Genomic DNA, 17,776 nt, shown 5'->3' with positions numbered 1-17,776 from the left:
CTAATTTTGGCAAGCTTCCTAAATTGAGATTATTTAATATTCACTAATCATAGAATTTCTAGTATTTAATAATGATTGCACAAAGATTATGTGTAATTAAATGTGTACTTAATTTTTTTTTTAATTTTCTTAAACTGCAATTTATTTATTTATTTTCAAAACAATTGAGGGTATGAAAATTCAAAATTGACTCTCTCATGCGATGCATTTATCCATTGAACTAAATTAAGATAGTTAAAACGTATATTTTTTTTAAATAATAATTACTTTTTTATTTTTTTGACAACGTGATATATATGAAATATATGAAGTGAATAAATAAATTCAATAATTATGAAGAAATATATTTTATTTGATTATAGTCTAATTTTTATATATTATTAAAAATAATATATTATTTAATTTTATCAATTTTTTAATAAAAATTAAATTAAATTAAAATAATAAAAAAATTAAATTAAAAATAAAATTAAATTAAAATTTAAATTAAAATTTTAAATTAATTTAATTCAATTAATTTTTTTAATTTAAATCAAATCCTCCTAATCGGTATCATATCAACCAAAAGACCTTGTACCTCTCCATTCTCTTTTATATAGTTGACTAGCTAGCTATCATTTTCTTGGGTCATAACAAAGTCCCAGTAGTTTTAATTTGTGTTTTAAGGACCCAAACACCAAATTGAAAATTTAACTCATTTTTCGAAAATAAATTTTGCTGAAAATTTCAGGGAAGTTGACCTTATTTTGTTTATTTATTACTCTTATGCTTCATGGCTTGATTCAGATAACCATTTATTTATTTAAGTTAGAGTACACTTTTCGAACCCATTTTTAGTTATGCTAACAAGAAAGGCAATAATGCTAGGTGATGATTTGAAAAAGAATGAGGCAATCCAAAAGAAAATTTTTAAAAAATAAAAAAAAATTTGAAAAATTGCTTTAAAAGCAAGGGATCATAGATATATATTTAGGGTTGAGAAAGATGGAATGAGATGTTGCATCTCGTTTATATTAATTATTAATTAATTAAGTATTTAGTTAATTGAAAATGAATAATTATATCTTAGCTTGCAAATATGATATCATCACAAGCAATTTCTTTGTACTAGTTGATAATAATCTATATAAGAAGTATCAGCACTATCCTCTGAAATTTTGCATTTTGAATAAAAGTATTCAATTTTTTATATTTAAAAAAAATTATGTATAAGTGTGGAAAAATTCCTGTGAATAAAATTCATATAGTAAGTGAAACATTTCAAGCAATATATATATATTTTTGTAGCGTATTTAAAATTAAAAGTTTGTAAGAATTTAATTTAATTGATTTATTTTTAAGAGAATTATTAGTTAAACTTTATAATAAGGAGAAATTCATTAATTACTAGATAATATAATGGCATAGGATTACTATTACTAGATATTTTTCTGCTAGGGTTACCGTTACTAAATATTTTCTCACTTTGTCTATGATAATGGAATCATCCATCCATTAGCCGACGATCTCCATTATTGAGCAACTAGTCACATTATCGCCGGATTTTCAGAAAATATTACATTTATCTTCATCTTTTTACAGTATAAAAAGAAACGATCACAGAGACAAAACTAAGCTATACTCTAACACTAAAAGCTCTAAATCATTTGTTGCATTCTCCCTGCTTGTCATAATACTGACTTGAGCGTCAGAGTGGCTGTCGTGGGTATCCATCACCACCTCACATTTTCTTCATTGTAGGTTCTAGCCAATCACTGCATAATCTCATTCCAACTACATCATTAATTTAATCTCAGCAACATTATTTGGTTCCATTGTCGGGAAACCCATTGGATTCTTTCTGGTCATTTAGGTTCATGTTAGGCCCTTAGTCCTTTTTTCTCTCTAAAAAAGGAACTTTTCTTCCCTATTCTTAGAAATGGCCAGAAGTGTATATGTCATCACCAAAGGACCTGATAAGGGAAAAGAAAAAAATAAGCGGGTAGCAGAGGTTGTCCTATCTATCCATCAAGAACTATGGATTAAGCAAGAGGTAAGGTTCGGCCCCATGGACAAGGTAATCTTTGCCAGGCCAGCTCACAAGACGGTTTTTGCTAGACCACACGTGCGTTGGTCCCACGAATCAAAGCCACAAGGCAATCTTCGCTAGACCAGGTCACAAGGCGATTCCCACCAGACCACTCGAGCATTGGTCCCACGAATCAAGGCCACAAGGTACTCTTTGCTAGGCTAGGTCACAAGGCGGTCCAGTCAGACCACTCAGGTGTTGGTCCTATGAATCAAGGCCACAAGGCACTCTTCGCCAGACCAGGCCACGAGACAGTTCCTGCTAGATAACTCAAGCGTTTATCCCACGAATTAAGGCCATAAGGCACTCTTCACCGGACCAGGCCACGAGATGGTTCTCGCCAAACCGCATGGGCATTGGTCCCATGAATTAAGGCCATAAGACAAATTTTCATAAGGCTAGGTCATAAACCCACCTAAGGCATTTTGCAACGGAAGGACGACAGTCCGCCGGGCCACATGCCCAGGTATTAATCCTACTTTTTTCAAAGACTATTTTATAACTAAAAGAGCATTAGAGAAGATACGCTTTAACCCCTTCGGTTGGCAAAAATAGTGGCATTAAGGGAAGCGCACAAAAGCATTCAAAACATATATTTTTTTCATTATAAAAGATACAAGGAGTCTAGAAATGGACTTGAATAAAGTCTCTAATACATCAAAAGTCTTTATAACATCAAAAATCTCTATTACATCAAAATTCCTATCACATCAAAATCCTTAAAATCTATGAAAGGAAGTCATTTGAAAGGTCGTGAGAAGAGTTGTCTCTTCAACTACCTTTCTAGCCTTGCCCTCGGAATTAATCTCATATAATGCAACCCCCTAGAGGTCACGACGCTGAAAAGCCATTATAGTTAGGCTGGTTGCAGTCCTCAGCCAATACACAGGGTTAAGCAGTGTGCCTGCACCTTTAAGAAGACCCACATTCAGTTGTCCTTTGAAGACCGTAATGATATCTCCCACACATATCTGATAGCCCATGATGCTATCTCCCACAAAGATTTAGTTACTCTCAAAAAACAAAAGAAGAAGAAACCTTCGTTCCTCTATCCCATGAGAAATTGTTGTGAACCAAAAAGAAAAATGAAGGATTTTTATACAGTGAAATAGCCGACAAAGCTTTGAATGCGACGTAGAAGATAAGGCGATCAACAGGCAAGCGAAACGACACTCATAACCGAGATCATGCCAGGTGTCCTAAACCGGAAAGGCAAACAGTCACCTTCGAACCTAAAAAGTTGAATACCGGTGGGGGACCTCTGATGTTAGATAACATAACATCTGCCCAAAGTAAGTTATGAGTTAACACTACAAAACAAGGGTCACGTGGCAGGGATATGATAAGTGGGAGATGTGATCTCGCTATGGAAAGGGAGACCTTGACACTTTAATACTCGAACTATCGTTAAGACTTGCCCTCCCTTAATAGGCCAAGACTTGGCACATGATTACTATTACTAGATACTTTTCCACTTCGCCTATGATCGCGGGATCATCAACGCATTAGCTGATAATATCTATTACCGAGCAGCTGGTCATATCATCACTGAATTTTCAAGAAATGTTATATTTATCTCCATCGTTTTACAATATAAAAGTGGAATGATCACAGAGATAAAGGTACGCTATGCTCTAACACTGAAAGCTCTAAACCATTTGTTGCCTTCTCTCTGCTTATCACGATACTGACTTGAGCGTTAGAGTGGCTGTTGTGAGCATTCACTACTACCTCACATTTTATCCCTTGTAGGTTCTGGTCAATCACATCATAGTCTTATTCCAGTCCCATCATCAATCTAATCTCAGCAACATCAGAATTTGATCTCTGAAGGAGGGACTACTGATGTAGATCGATAATAAATTATATTAAATTTGATTTGAATAATTCAAATCACGACAATTATTCACATACACTATAACTCCTAATAAAGTGATAGAATCCTAATCGCAATTAGGATATTATCCTTATATGTATAAGTTTTAATATCATATTTTATGTAGAATTCTATATCTAATTCTAAATATGATTCTATTATCTCATACTCTTTTAATAATATCTAAACTCTATCCATTACACTGTACAGGGAGCTCATAACCTCTAACAAGCGTGCTAATTTCTTTCTAGTCTATTATATTATTAACTAAGTATCCATATTAACTTAAGTATCGGAGAGATTGGCAAATCAATATGATGCAAACAACATAAATAATTATGGAAAGGATAAGCTAGTTCATTAAAGTTTTATTAAATAAATTAATTGCGGTCTAAGGCTCTATTTATTTCCATATTTTCTGGTGTATGGAAAACTAGTTGACTAATAATATTTTCCTGAAAAAGAAAAGGTTAAGTCATTTTTAAATAAAATGATTTCCTTTTTTAAAAAAACAAATCATTTTTTATATTTTGAGAATTTTATTAAGATTTCTATATATAAATTTATTAATGTATTTTAGTTTTTAAAATTAAAAATAAAAGCATAATTTATTTTATTAGAAAATATTTTTTAGAATTTTTCTAAATACATATTATTTTTTTTGAAAACAAACAGAGTTTTAGTACACAAAAATTAGTTATGGTTTTATTAGTTTTGTTTTATCTTGCTTAGGGAGAGTAAATTAAAAAATTAAAAAACCAATTAAATTAAAATTTAAATCAAAATCAAATCGAAATTAAAAAGAATAAAATCAAACTGAATTAATTCGATTTGGTTCTATTTCAGTTGTTCTATTTCAGTTTGGAACTAATCTGCTTATCTAAGAAAAATCCCATTCACTTGCATTGGAATATGAAAGTCCAATAGTGTTCTTTGAAAAAAAAAACGAAATTCTAATAATCCAAATCGCAATTTTAGACAATTTTAATTAAGTTCCTACTTAATTAATTAGATCAAAATCATAATTCTTTCAAATTACAATTTTACCCCAATATCAATTTATATGCAATCAAGTCTTATATGATTTAACTTCTTATTTTATTTTCAAATATATTGGGAATGAATATAATTAACTAATTAATTAATTTGAAGGTCATAAATATTATCTAGTAATATGTTAAGACTACCCAAATATTCGAAATATCAAAAGTGGTTTGACTTAACTTTTCCGTACATAGTTTCTCAAGTGTAATTAATATCTCTTTATCACAAATGTCTCGATTTAATATTTAATACATAAAACGTATCTACAATGTTAAATCATATTAGATATCATTTATTAATCATTGACCGATTGAATGAAATTTCAAATCTCATTTGCTAATTTCATTTCACCTTGCACAAGGATTTCCTAATCAATGCTAGTATAGAACAAATGGGACATTACCTAATTTAACTTAGGTGATGAATCTTATCTCAATTACATAAATACTTTCAGACAGTTTTTAATATATTTAATTCATACCTATTCATTACTCATGAGCTAAATAACGTATAAAATGAATCAAAATATAAAAATCTCTATATAAGATTAATTATTGATTTCAAGTCAAATGATCACTTACACAACCATCACTTGAATAACCCACATGCACTTGTTATTTTCCATATGAATTTCTCAAGCGAGTCAATTCAGTGTACTTATTAATAAAATAATCATCTACATATTAGTTCTATATATCTCAACATATGAAATCAGTTGATTCCTTTAAAATGAAAGAACATAATATGTACCAGTTTCAACAGTTCTACTCATTGTCCAATCATAATAAAAATATCGACTAAGAACATTTGGAAATATTATTTAAATACAATAGAAATCTCATAATTATAATCACATTATAATTTTATTTGCACAATAGTACAGTCTCGTGGATTTTATCTGCACTCGAGATTCAATTAAATTAACACTAAAGATAAATAACAACCTTTATATAATGTATTTAAATATTTAAAATATATGAAAAATAATATTTAACAACAACTAACAGATTAGCTATAGAGTATATTCCTAACACAGATTGTGCAGAATATACATAGAATAGATGCTTGACAGCCATCGATAGCAATGAACTTAAATATAATATTGATGCTAGCATCCATGTGCAGCAGAATATGACTTCTTTTGCAGCAGTGCTTCAGGACTCCCATGGTTTTTTTCAAAGAGGTTGATGGGCATTTATAAAGTTGTTCTTCGTCCTAAGATGATTGAAATTCTAGTACTCAGAAGTCTCTTTCTTGGCTTCATAAACATAATATCTATAATGTGCATTTTGAGTCTGATGCTAAAGTTATTGTTGATGCCATTTTGAACTCTCAGGAATATTGGTTTGAATTTAATCAAATTGTTATGGATTGTAGAGATTTACTATCTCACGGATCTAATTGGACTTTATTTTGTATTGCGAGACAGACTAATTTAACCGTCTATTCTCTTATTAGAGAAACTATTTTACATGTTAGTTCCACCTTTTAGAGGGAACCTCCAAGTTTCTTGTGTGATATTTTACATTATGATGTTTTTCATTTTTTTTTTTACTTCAAGTTTTATATTGGGTATAATGGGGCAACCTGCTAACTTGGTTTAATTAACCCTAATTTAGTTAAGTTTTTGCTTTTTGTAATTTAAATTGTATAATGGATAATTTTTTTTATCACTGTATTGATTAAAATTAATTACAACTTTAATATCAAACATTTAATAATTATTTTATTAAATTACTATCATACATAAATAAAATAAAATCGTATCTTATAAAAAAAATAAAATACATAAAATTATTTTTGAAATAAAAGCAATGTTTTAAGTTGAATTTTACTGAAAAATAATTATAATAAAAATAATAAACTAAATGGTATATAATTAAAAAAAAGCATATAAGCATCTTAAATTTTGTTTAAAAAAGTCCTTAGTGGAATTAATAAAGTTCAAAATCAAGGTAATATTTTTAATAAGAAAAATTTAAATTTTAATGAATAGCTCTCAAAGCATATCAAGCATCTTAAATTTTAATTAAAAAAGTCTTTAATGAAATTAATAAAGCTCAAAATCAAAGTGATAGTTTTAATAAAAAAAAATTAAATTTTAACTATTGGAGCCATTAACTTTATGTAACAGTTGTTAGGGCGGTCACGCCGATTATGCAAGCTAAAACGCTGTCATGAAAATAATAATTATTATTATTACATGCTGATAGACTACCCTAATTCAATTCGTCATGGCAACTATTTCTACATACTCTATGCATATTTTTCCCTATCCTAATAAGTTATATGCTAAGCTTTATAGCTTTTCATTCAATCTTACTTGTCTAGCAATCAGTGTTGGCTGACTTCTTCACAATCCCACCAATTTATGGTCGAAGATGATAAAGGCATTATATTTTTCCCATGTATCTTTCTGGGAGGTTGGCTATAAGCATAATAGCTCTTGCGTTTGGCAAAACCTTCTAGTTGGATGAGATGTACTGCGTGAGAATGTTTGCATCAATATTGAGAATGGTTCCTCTACTCACATTCGGTTTGATCCTTAGCTGCCTTATGTTCAAGGTTTTCGACTACAATATCCTTTAGGGTTTCTGTATTATATCCATTTGGCATAACCGTTAATTAACCATACTTCTTTGGACTGGGACTATCGACTGCTTGTCCGTCTGTTTCTCCCTTTTGATGTAGGATTTTATTCATCTCTATTCCCCTCTTGGTACTTTTAATGTCTTAGTTTGGAGGCATACTTCGCATAGCAAGTATATTGTTCGAACTAGTTATCGGTCTTTGATGCCACATCTTAGCTCTACCATTTTGGCTTCTCATCCATCGTTTTCTACGATTCCGGGTTTGAGCATTTGGAAGAGTGTTTAGTCTCTGCAGGTCCTACCAAAATTGCAATTCTTTCTCCGGTACTTGCTCCCTAATGCTTTACATGTGCTATTAGTTTAGCTCAACATGGTTATTCTATGGACTGTACCTCTATATGTTATTATGCATTCGACGGTTAATTTGGTTTTTGTTGGTGGGAATCTTTAATTGATCAATTCAGCTTAGAACATGAGGATTCTATGTAAGATGTACTTAATGAATGAATATTTAAAGAATTATTACTATAAAATAAAATCTATATAAGATGTACTTAGTAATTGAATTACTTATTTTTAAAAATTAGTTTGAAATTACATGTAAATATTGAGTTAATTTATTTTAAATTTAAACTTTAAAATTTTAAATTAAAATATAAAAATGACATAAACATAAACATTAATATTTAGGCCAATCGATTTAAAAAGGCCTAATATTTAGGCGTAATTGCATTTTAATATAAATATTTTAGTTTTGATTTAATTGGTCCAACCTTTATATTTTGATGCAATTTTAACTAATATGTAAATTTCTAAATTGGGTAGTTTATATGGTAATTTGATAGTCTAGTTGACATATCACGTGTATTATTATTATTATTATTATTATTATTATTATTATTATTATTATTATTATTATTATTATTATTATTATTATTATTATTTTATGAGAGATTTATTATTTAATCACTAAGTATTGTCACGTGTATTGTTATTATTATTATTATTTTATGAGAGATTTATTATTTAGTTGAATATTGTCATTGTTAACAAGTCAGTCTCTCGATTTTGAGAAATCTATTAAAAAGTTTTTATCTTTTTTCTCCGTCGATAAAATAGTTCTTTCGTTTATTTATATCATTAAAAATATAGCAAAAAACCAAATTACTCATTTTTCTTCTCCTTTTTGGATCCTCTTTTTTCTTCTTCTTCTTCTTTAAAGAGAAGGAGGAGGCCGTTCTGTTTTTTCTCCTTTTTAAGGAGGGGGAGGAGGGCTATTTCGCTGACGAAAATAAAATATAAGGACGTTTTAATAAATTTAAAAAAAGATAAAGATGTTTTAATAGATTTTTAAAAATATAGAGACTGACTTGTTAATAATAGTAATATCCAGAGACTAAATAAAGAGATTTATTTGAGAGCAAAATTAGATTTTAAATTTTTTTCTCTCATTTTCATCTATCTTTAACGGAAAAGAGGGCGGAAAGACTATTTCATTAACGAGAGAAAAAATAAGGACGCTTTAATAGGTTTTCTGAAAATGCAGGGATTGATTTATTAATAATGTTAATACTCAGGATTAAATAGTAAATCTCTCTTTTTTATATATGAACTAATGAGGAAATGAATGAAAAAGCCCTACATTTATATTATTTTGTATTTTAATTTAAATATTTAAATTTTAGATTAATTAGTCTAATATTTATATTTGAGTGGAATTTTAGTTGATTTTTAAAAAATAAAAATGTAATAGTTCACATAAAATATCAAATAAAATATTTTATTACTTTTAAATATAAATTAATTTTATCTATGAAAATAATATTAATTCATATTTAACTATTTAATTTTAAAGATAACCGTTAAATATACTATTATAAAAATTTTATAATAAATATATTATTTTTAATTATTATATATATATATATATATATTATTTTTTATTAAATAATATTTTTATTATAAAATATTTATAATTATTATAGTAAATTAAAATTTATAATTATAAAAAACGTAAACCGCATATTTAACCAATAATATGTTTATTATAAAATATTTATAATTATTACTATAAAATAAAATTTATTATTGAAAACGTAAATAACATATTTAATAATTAAATATTTATCTTTAATTTTAATTTTAAAAATATTTAAATATAAACGCTTGAATCAATTTATTTAAAATTTAAATATTTAAATTAAAATATAAATGATATAAACATTATACTTTTTCAATTAATTAACCGATTATAAAATAATAATAACAATACACGTAAACATACTGAATTAAATTATCAAATTATCACATACATTATCATCATTTAAAAATTTATTAAAATTATATTAAAATCTAGTAAAACTATCAAATTACAATATATATAATTAAATTTAAAAATTTAATAAAATTTTATTAAAATATAAAGATTAGACTAATTAAATTAAAATTAAAAAATTTAAATTAAAATGAAAATAAAGACAAAAATTGAGATTTTTTGAATTAATTAGCTTTTTTTTTAATATATTTATAATATATTATGCCATGACTACATTAATAGATATATTTTTGAAAGAATATATTTGTGATAAAATAATGGTTTTTATTTCATAATTTAAATATTTTAAAGACAATAAATAACTTATTAATATAAACAATAGTCTAATAACTATAATAATGTAGGAGCTTAAAAAAATTAATCAATGACATATATAATTTCACCTCATTTATTTATTTTTTTTAAAAAAAACTAATGGAATGACATATACCTTTACAAAAAAATAAAAAAGAGAATATAAAATTTATGGGATTTAATACTATTTATTTGACTAATTAATTTAAAAATAGCATCATACTATCATAATCTATCAAGAATACCATTAAATAAATAGAAAAATTGTATTTGAAAAAAAAAAGAAAAAAAAAATCTATCAGAAGAGGAAGAGAAGACCATAGACCAGAAAGAAAACCATACTCTATCTGTAATTGAAAATTTAATCAGAACTAAAATTAAAAATACTTATTAATTTGAAATATATCTAATTTATTACAAATGTCTCACCAAAGATTCATCAAAACCAAAAATCCCAGTACACACACTTCCCCTGTTCTTGTTCCTGTGAATCTACTCCCAAGTCTCACTCATCGCTAACAACTCTCTCTCTCTCTGTGAACCACAGTGCACTTGAACATTTCCAGGGAAAATGCAGAATAATCCATCAGAATCCGATTCTGGGTTGTCCATTTCTTGCCCAATTTCTTGAGGTTTCATCAAAATTTCTTGGTTTTGCAGGTTGTAGCCATGAAAGCTTGACAACCCAAATTGTATTTTCAAGAGGCAATGTGAAGGAAACAAAAGAAACAGGACCTTTTTCCTCGCATAATGGTGGCTGCCATTTCTCAAGCAGCTGCTGCTTCTACTGATAAAACCCCTAATCATGCGAGACCCCCGCTCTTACCTTCTGAGAAAGACCAGCAAAACAATGGTGGTCATGTTCCTGCAAGAAAACCCAGAGGAAAACAGGTCCCTTCTAGATATCTTTCTCCTTCTCCTTCCTCTTCTACCACAACAACTAGTACTACAAGTTCTTCTTCCTCTGCCTCATCATTTTCTAAGAGATTCCCTTCTCCCTTGCTTTCTCGCTCCACAAATTCTGGCCCAGCACATACTCCTTCCTCCTTTTCTTATTTTTCTGGTCCCAAAAGATCCCAGTCTGTAGATAGAAGGCCGTTGGTGACTCCGAGGCCAACAACGCCGAACCCGGAGTCTAAACAAGGCAATGCCACTGAAATGTCAGCTGCAACAAGGATGTTGATCACTTCTACCAGGAGTTTATCAGTGTCTTTCCAAGGGGAAGCGTTTTGACTCCCGATTATCAAGGCTAAGGCTGTGACTTCGCCAAATGTGGGTAGAAAGGCCACTCCAGAGAGGAGGAAAGCGACTCCTGTGAGAGATCAAGGGGAGAATTCGAAGCCTCTGGATCAGCATAGGTGGCCAGGAGGAGTAGAGAAGGGAATTTAGGTTCGGCAGAAAGAAAGCCGATGTTGTCTAGGAGTTTGGATTGTAGTGGTGGAGATAAGAGGAGTCTGGGATCTGGGTTGATGATGGTTAAGTCATTGCAGCCATCTGTGATGGTTGATGAGAGGAGGTTGAGCTTGGATTTAGGCAATGCTAAGCAAAACCCAGATGCCAATTCGGTGATTCAATATTCTCTTACTGGTGATCTCACTGTATCTGATAGTGATAGTGTTTCCTCTGGTAGCACTTTAGGATTGCATGAATTAGGTAGTGGGATTTCCAAAGGAAAAAATGGGGCTCGTGGCATTTTTGTTTCTGCAAGGTTTTGGCAAGAAACAAATAGCAGGTTGAGGCGCTTGCAGGATCCAGGTTCACTATTACCTACTAGTCCTAATTCCAGAATGAGCATTTCATCAAAAACCAGTCAATCAAAAAGATTTGGTGTTGATGGTACAGTGACATCTCCCAGGACTATTGCTTCTTCAACTATTAGGGGAGCCACGAGGCCTGCCTCGCCTACTAAGCTTTGGACACCTACGGCTTCGTCTCCGTCACGAGGGATTTCTAGTCCTTCAAGGGTGAGACCCATGAGTAGTTATCCTGGTAGTACACCTTCAATTCTTAGTTTCTCAGTTGATTTAAGGAGAGGGAAGATGGGGGAGGATCGAATTGTTGATGCACATATGTTGAGGCTTCTGTACAACCGTTACTTGCAATGGCGGTTTGTAAATGCAAAGGCAGATGCTTCCTTCATGTTGCATAGACTAAATGCAGAGGTATGGTATACACACTTTTCACTGTTTTTAGTCCATTGATTTTGGTTTCTCATCTATAGTAAATATATCTGGCTCAAACTTACCCAAATAGTTTAGTAGTTTTTGCTAGCTATTTTATAAACCCATCAATTTTCCTCTAAACAATCTATTCGGGACACTATAATGTCAATAGTAACATCCTTGGCATAATGTAAATTTCTTGGGACTTGTAGATTCTAATATCAGTTTCTGGAAATGACAAACAAAGAACTGCGTTTAACTGGAGCAACATCAATGCTATAATTTTAGGAAAGATGTTACACAGTTTCTATGCTTTTTTTTTTTTGGGATGGTAAAGATTTCTAAGGGTAAAGATTTCTAAGGCTCAAGATAACTATACTGCCTAATAGAGTTTAAGCTCTAGATATAGTCAAAAGTGAAATATATACTCAAGGCAATGTGTCTTCCCATCACCTAAAATGGAAAGAAAACAAACTGAACCTTAAAAGTAAGCTTGAGTTTGCATCATTAATCTCAGTGAACAGGTATGAACATAGTTACCTAGACCATGGTACTCTTGAGTCCTGGTACGGGTACATGGTATGCTAATTAATGAAATATAGGATAAGTAGGGGGTAACCTTGATTGGTATTAGTGGTATGTTTAGTTAGTATGCCAATTTAATTTGGGAATGTAAATTATATTTACTCAATATAATATAATGTTTAAATAATTAAATATATGATTAATAGTTGATAATATTTATATTTTCTAAAAAATTTTAAATTTTAACTAATAAAATAGCCAATTACACTCCCACGTCAACCTATTCCACTAACATGTAAATCAACTATCTTGCTTAAAATGTTTCAAAATGTATTCTCTTCTGTTTATTATTCTTTTGCTGTAGCCTTTTTCCTCTCCTCTTCTTCTTCTTGTGCCTGCATGCTGCTATTGCACACTTTCATATTTATTGATCTTTCTTCTTCCTTCCTTCCATATTTTCATTTCTTGTGGAACTTATAATTTTGGCAAACTGGATGGTGTCCCTAGCAATTTGGGACAGAAGAGTATTGCGTTTCAAGATGCAGTACCTGGGTCTCGGTTACCAGGGGGTGAGAGAATCTAGTAACTATGGGCATGAACAAGCTTAATGAAGCGAAGCTCTACCTTGAAAATGACTAATAGCTTAGTTTATTTGCAGCAGGCTTATTAAGAGTCACTTGGTTGTCTGTACTAGGCACATTTGGCCTTTTCATTTGTTATTCCCTTAGAAATTCAAATGAAAGAGTTCATAATTTTTTGTAGGGTGATCTAAGGTTAGTGAGCATAATTTAAACAATAAAGTGCTCCATTTATTTTATTTGGGTCAAATTAAAGGTCATCTAAAACTAAGGTAGACTCAATATGACAAACGAAAGTTACTTTAGCTTGTTTGAGGCTCAACAAAACGAAATCTACACGCTTAGGCATGTTCAGACTTGTTTCTAAGAGTTGGTTTGGTTTTGAAGAAAATAATACTTTGCAGTAATAACTTTTTCTCAGAACAAGTCCCTACGTTTACTTGTATATATTCCATTATTTAGACATGAAATGTTATTTTCAGTATTTCGAAGAGCTATTCCCGGAAGAGCACATGGAGAAAAATGAACTTTTATCCAAATAAGAAAGTTTCTTCTGTAAAATTTGCTCATTTGAGTTTATGCATGCATACATATATACATATACACATACATACTTGTAAATATATATATATATATATTCCAAGCAAGCTTTTAAGCATTCAGAGTAGGTGAGGTCATATGCACCTGATTGATTTTCAACAGCAATTATCTCTTTTGTCTAAATACTCATCTTTTGGTTTTGGTTTGTTGGCAGCTGCAGTACTGTATGACTTTTGTTTGTTGGCAAACTGTAGAGAATAAATATGATGGGCACAATTGAGTATTCTTACAGTTTTGGTATTGTTCTTTATTCCAGAAAATTTTGTGGTATGTATGGGTGACCATCTCAGAACTACGGCACTCTGTCATTCTTAAAAGGATCAAGTTACTGTTGCTGAGACAAAAGTTAAAGCTAACTTCTATCCTCAAGGGACAAGTAAGATTTACAAACTCACTTTACTTTAATTGACTTATAAATCCATTTAGAGCTTCTAGTAAACTGTCTCTGCTTAAAATTCAATTATCTATTAGCTTTTCTATTTGTATTGTAGGGTTAAATCTTCATGTCAAATGTGATGATGAATAGAAAACATGTTTACCTGTTGAAAATAGTTGAAAAACATGACTTTTGTTATAAAGGAAAATAGTAGAAAACAATCTAAAGTTATTTTTCAAATCCTAGCTAAAATTTTGGAAAATGGGCACATGTATAAGCAAAATCTTGTTTTCTAGTTATTTTAAATAACTTTTTCAGCCAGTTTACTTTGAGAGAACACAGCCTTGTTGCATGTAAAATTGAGAATTAAGCATGTCTTTTGCATCACAATTGAAGTATGAAGAAATGTTTGAAAAGAGATATCCATCAAGGTGAAGGCTTCAAAATTCATATATAGATAGGCCTGTGCAGCAGGGATTATAGATCCTCAATAGTGTGGCAAATTTGAAAGATCCCTTTGACTTCTACCAGTCTTTTTGTTATAACTGGTTCTTTTATATATTTTCCAACTGTTTTTTGGAATTAGGAGGTTCAGTCTCTTCATATAATGATTGATGGAGATGGTTGTCATGTGGGTTTAAAAAGTAAGACTGAGGGAGGGAAGTAGAGTAGGGGCAGGGGAGATGATGCATTCAACTGAGTCTCTAGTCCTTAGCTAATTAGAGAGAAGGACAATAAGTAAACAAAATCTTAGAGGAGAATTTCTTTAATTAGAGAGAATTTCTTGTATATTGTATAAAATATATTTTTTTAATTTTTATGTTAAAAAATTTATTAGTTATCTTAGAGGAGAATTTCTTTAATTTGAGAGATTTTGTGGTGTTTCCTTCTCGTGCATAATGATTTTGCTATAGATTGTCTTTGGTCTGTCTTCTTTTCTCAGAGTTACTCACCTTTCGGACTATTGTTGTTCGGTATTGATTGGCGATAATCTGATGAGAGTTGTGTTTGATTGGTGATAATAACGTTGGCGTCTCACGGTGCTTATTTTTTGTGATAGTTCCAATCGATGTATGGTAGACATAGTTATGAATCAGAATCGGTGATTCGATTTATTGTTCGAATTAAATTGAAATAGATCTGATTTAAAACGGTTCAAAGTTGTTTAGGAAGATTTTTTAATAGTTTCAATCCAGTTTTAAAGCATTTATGGTTTTAATTTTTCATAATTCTGATTTTTTCAGTTTAAAAAAATTATTATTTAATATTTATAATTTTTTAAAAAAAATTATAAAGGACCACACTTTTTTATTGTTTAGAAAAGGACTTCCATCACTTTTAGAAAAGCAATTCAACCATCACGATTTGTTGCTTTCTTCAATAAAATCATTCCATCAATCAGCTTCTCATACATGACTTTTTTTATTTTTTGCTATCTCAATTCAAAGTGTCAATAAATTTGACAATAAAAGATTTTACATTAGAAACTATAACCATGTTAGATTCAGGTGTAGATATGAACTGCATAGACCAAGGAATCATACCAAGTAAATACTTTCATAAAACCAAACAAACTTTATCTGCAGCAAATTCGACTAAAGTCAAAATAGATTACAAAATACCTAGTGCACATATTTGTAACAATGAAATTTGTTTTAAAACCAACTTCATGTTAATAAAAAACCATAATACACAAATCATATTAGGAAATCCATTTTTACAAATGCTATATCCCTTTAAGGTAACACAATTAGGATTAGAAACCAATGTGTTAGGACAAGATATTCTTTTTCAATTTATAACACCAATTAATTACCATGATGTTAATTTATTTCAATAAGAAAACATAAGCAAAATTAATAATTTAGAAAACCAAATAAAATTTTTAAAAAAAGATTTGCATTCTATTAGAATAGAAGAACAGTTAGAAAATCCAAACATTAAACAACAAATTAAAAAACTTCAAGAACAATTTGAACAAGACCTATGTTCAGATTTACCAACAGCATTTTGGGATAGAAAACAGCACATAGTAACTTTACCATATAAACCAGACTTTAAAGAACAAGATATACCAACTAAAGCCAGGCCTATTCAAATGAACCAAGAAATGTTAGAATTTTGTAAAAAAGAAATTCAAGATTTATTAAACAAAAATTTAATTAGACCAAGTAAATCACCATGGTCATGCGCAGCATTTTATGTCATTAAAAATGCTGAGATAGAACGAGGTGCACCAAGATTGGTAATCAATTATAAACCATTAAACAAGGTTTTAAGATGGATCAGATATCCCATACCAAACAAACAAGATCTCTTAAATAGATTATATAAAGCAGAAATCTTTTCAAAATTTGATATGAAATCAGGTTTTTGGCAAGTACAAATAGATGAAAAAGATAAATATAAAACAGCATTTACCGTACCATTTGGACAATATGAATGGAACATTATGCCATTTGGCTTAAAAAATGCACCAAGTGAATTCCAGAAAATTATGAATGACATCTTTACACCATATGATTTTATCATAACTTATATAGATGATGTTTAGTATTTAGTCAAAACATTGATCAACATATTAAGCATTTACATATCTTTTATAAAATCATAAAAAGAAATGGATTAGTTTTATCCAAACCCAAAATAAAAATTTTTCAAACAAAAATTAGATTCTTAGGTCATGAAATATATCAAAATACTATAGTACCAATTCAAAGAAGTATAGAATTTGCAGATAAATTCCTGAATGAGATTAAAGATAAAAACCAATTACAAAGATTTTTAGGTTCTTTAAATTATGTTGCTGATTTCTTACCCAATATAAGAATATTATGCAAACTATTATACAATAGATTAAAAAAGAATCCCAAACCATGGACAGAAGAACATACTAAATTAATACAGGAAATTAAAAAGCATGTAAAAACTTACCATGTTTAAACCTTTGTAACCCAAATTATCCTAAGATTGTAGAAACAGACGCATCTGACCAAGGATATGGTGGAATATTAAAACAGAATATAAACCATAAAGATTATATTATAAGATATTATTCTGGTATATGGAATCCTACACAAGAAAAATATTCTACAATTAAAAAAAAGAGATTTTAGCAATAGTTTTATGTGTTACAAAATTTTAAAGTGATTTATTAAATCAAAAGTTTACTATTAGAGTTGATTGTAAAGCTGGGTCATTACTGTTATCTACTATCATTAGAATTTAGTAAATTTTATTCTTTTTAAAATATAATTTATTGAATAAAATTTATTATTATATATTAATAATATATAATAATAAATATTAAGATTTTTAATTTTATTT

At 29.4% G+C, this 17,776-nt stretch overlaps 1 pseudogene; it reads left to right on the top strand.

Moving 5' to 3' along the window:
• Positions 1-10,576: 10,576 nt before the first annotated feature.
• LOC110608108 lies at positions 10,577-15,572 on the top strand (annotated as a pseudogene).
• The last annotated feature ends 2,204 nt before the right edge of the window (positions 15,573-17,776 follow it).

Source organism: Manihot esculenta, chromosome 7 (assembly GCF_001659605.2).
Source record: "Manihot esculenta cultivar AM560-2 chromosome 7, M.esculenta_v8, whole genome shotgun sequence".
NCBI classification, from domain to species: domain Eukaryota; kingdom Viridiplantae; phylum Streptophyta; class Magnoliopsida; order Malpighiales; family Euphorbiaceae; genus Manihot; species Manihot esculenta.
Note: the sequence above shows the minus strand (reverse complement) of the source record. Positions and strands in the feature narration are given on the sequence as shown.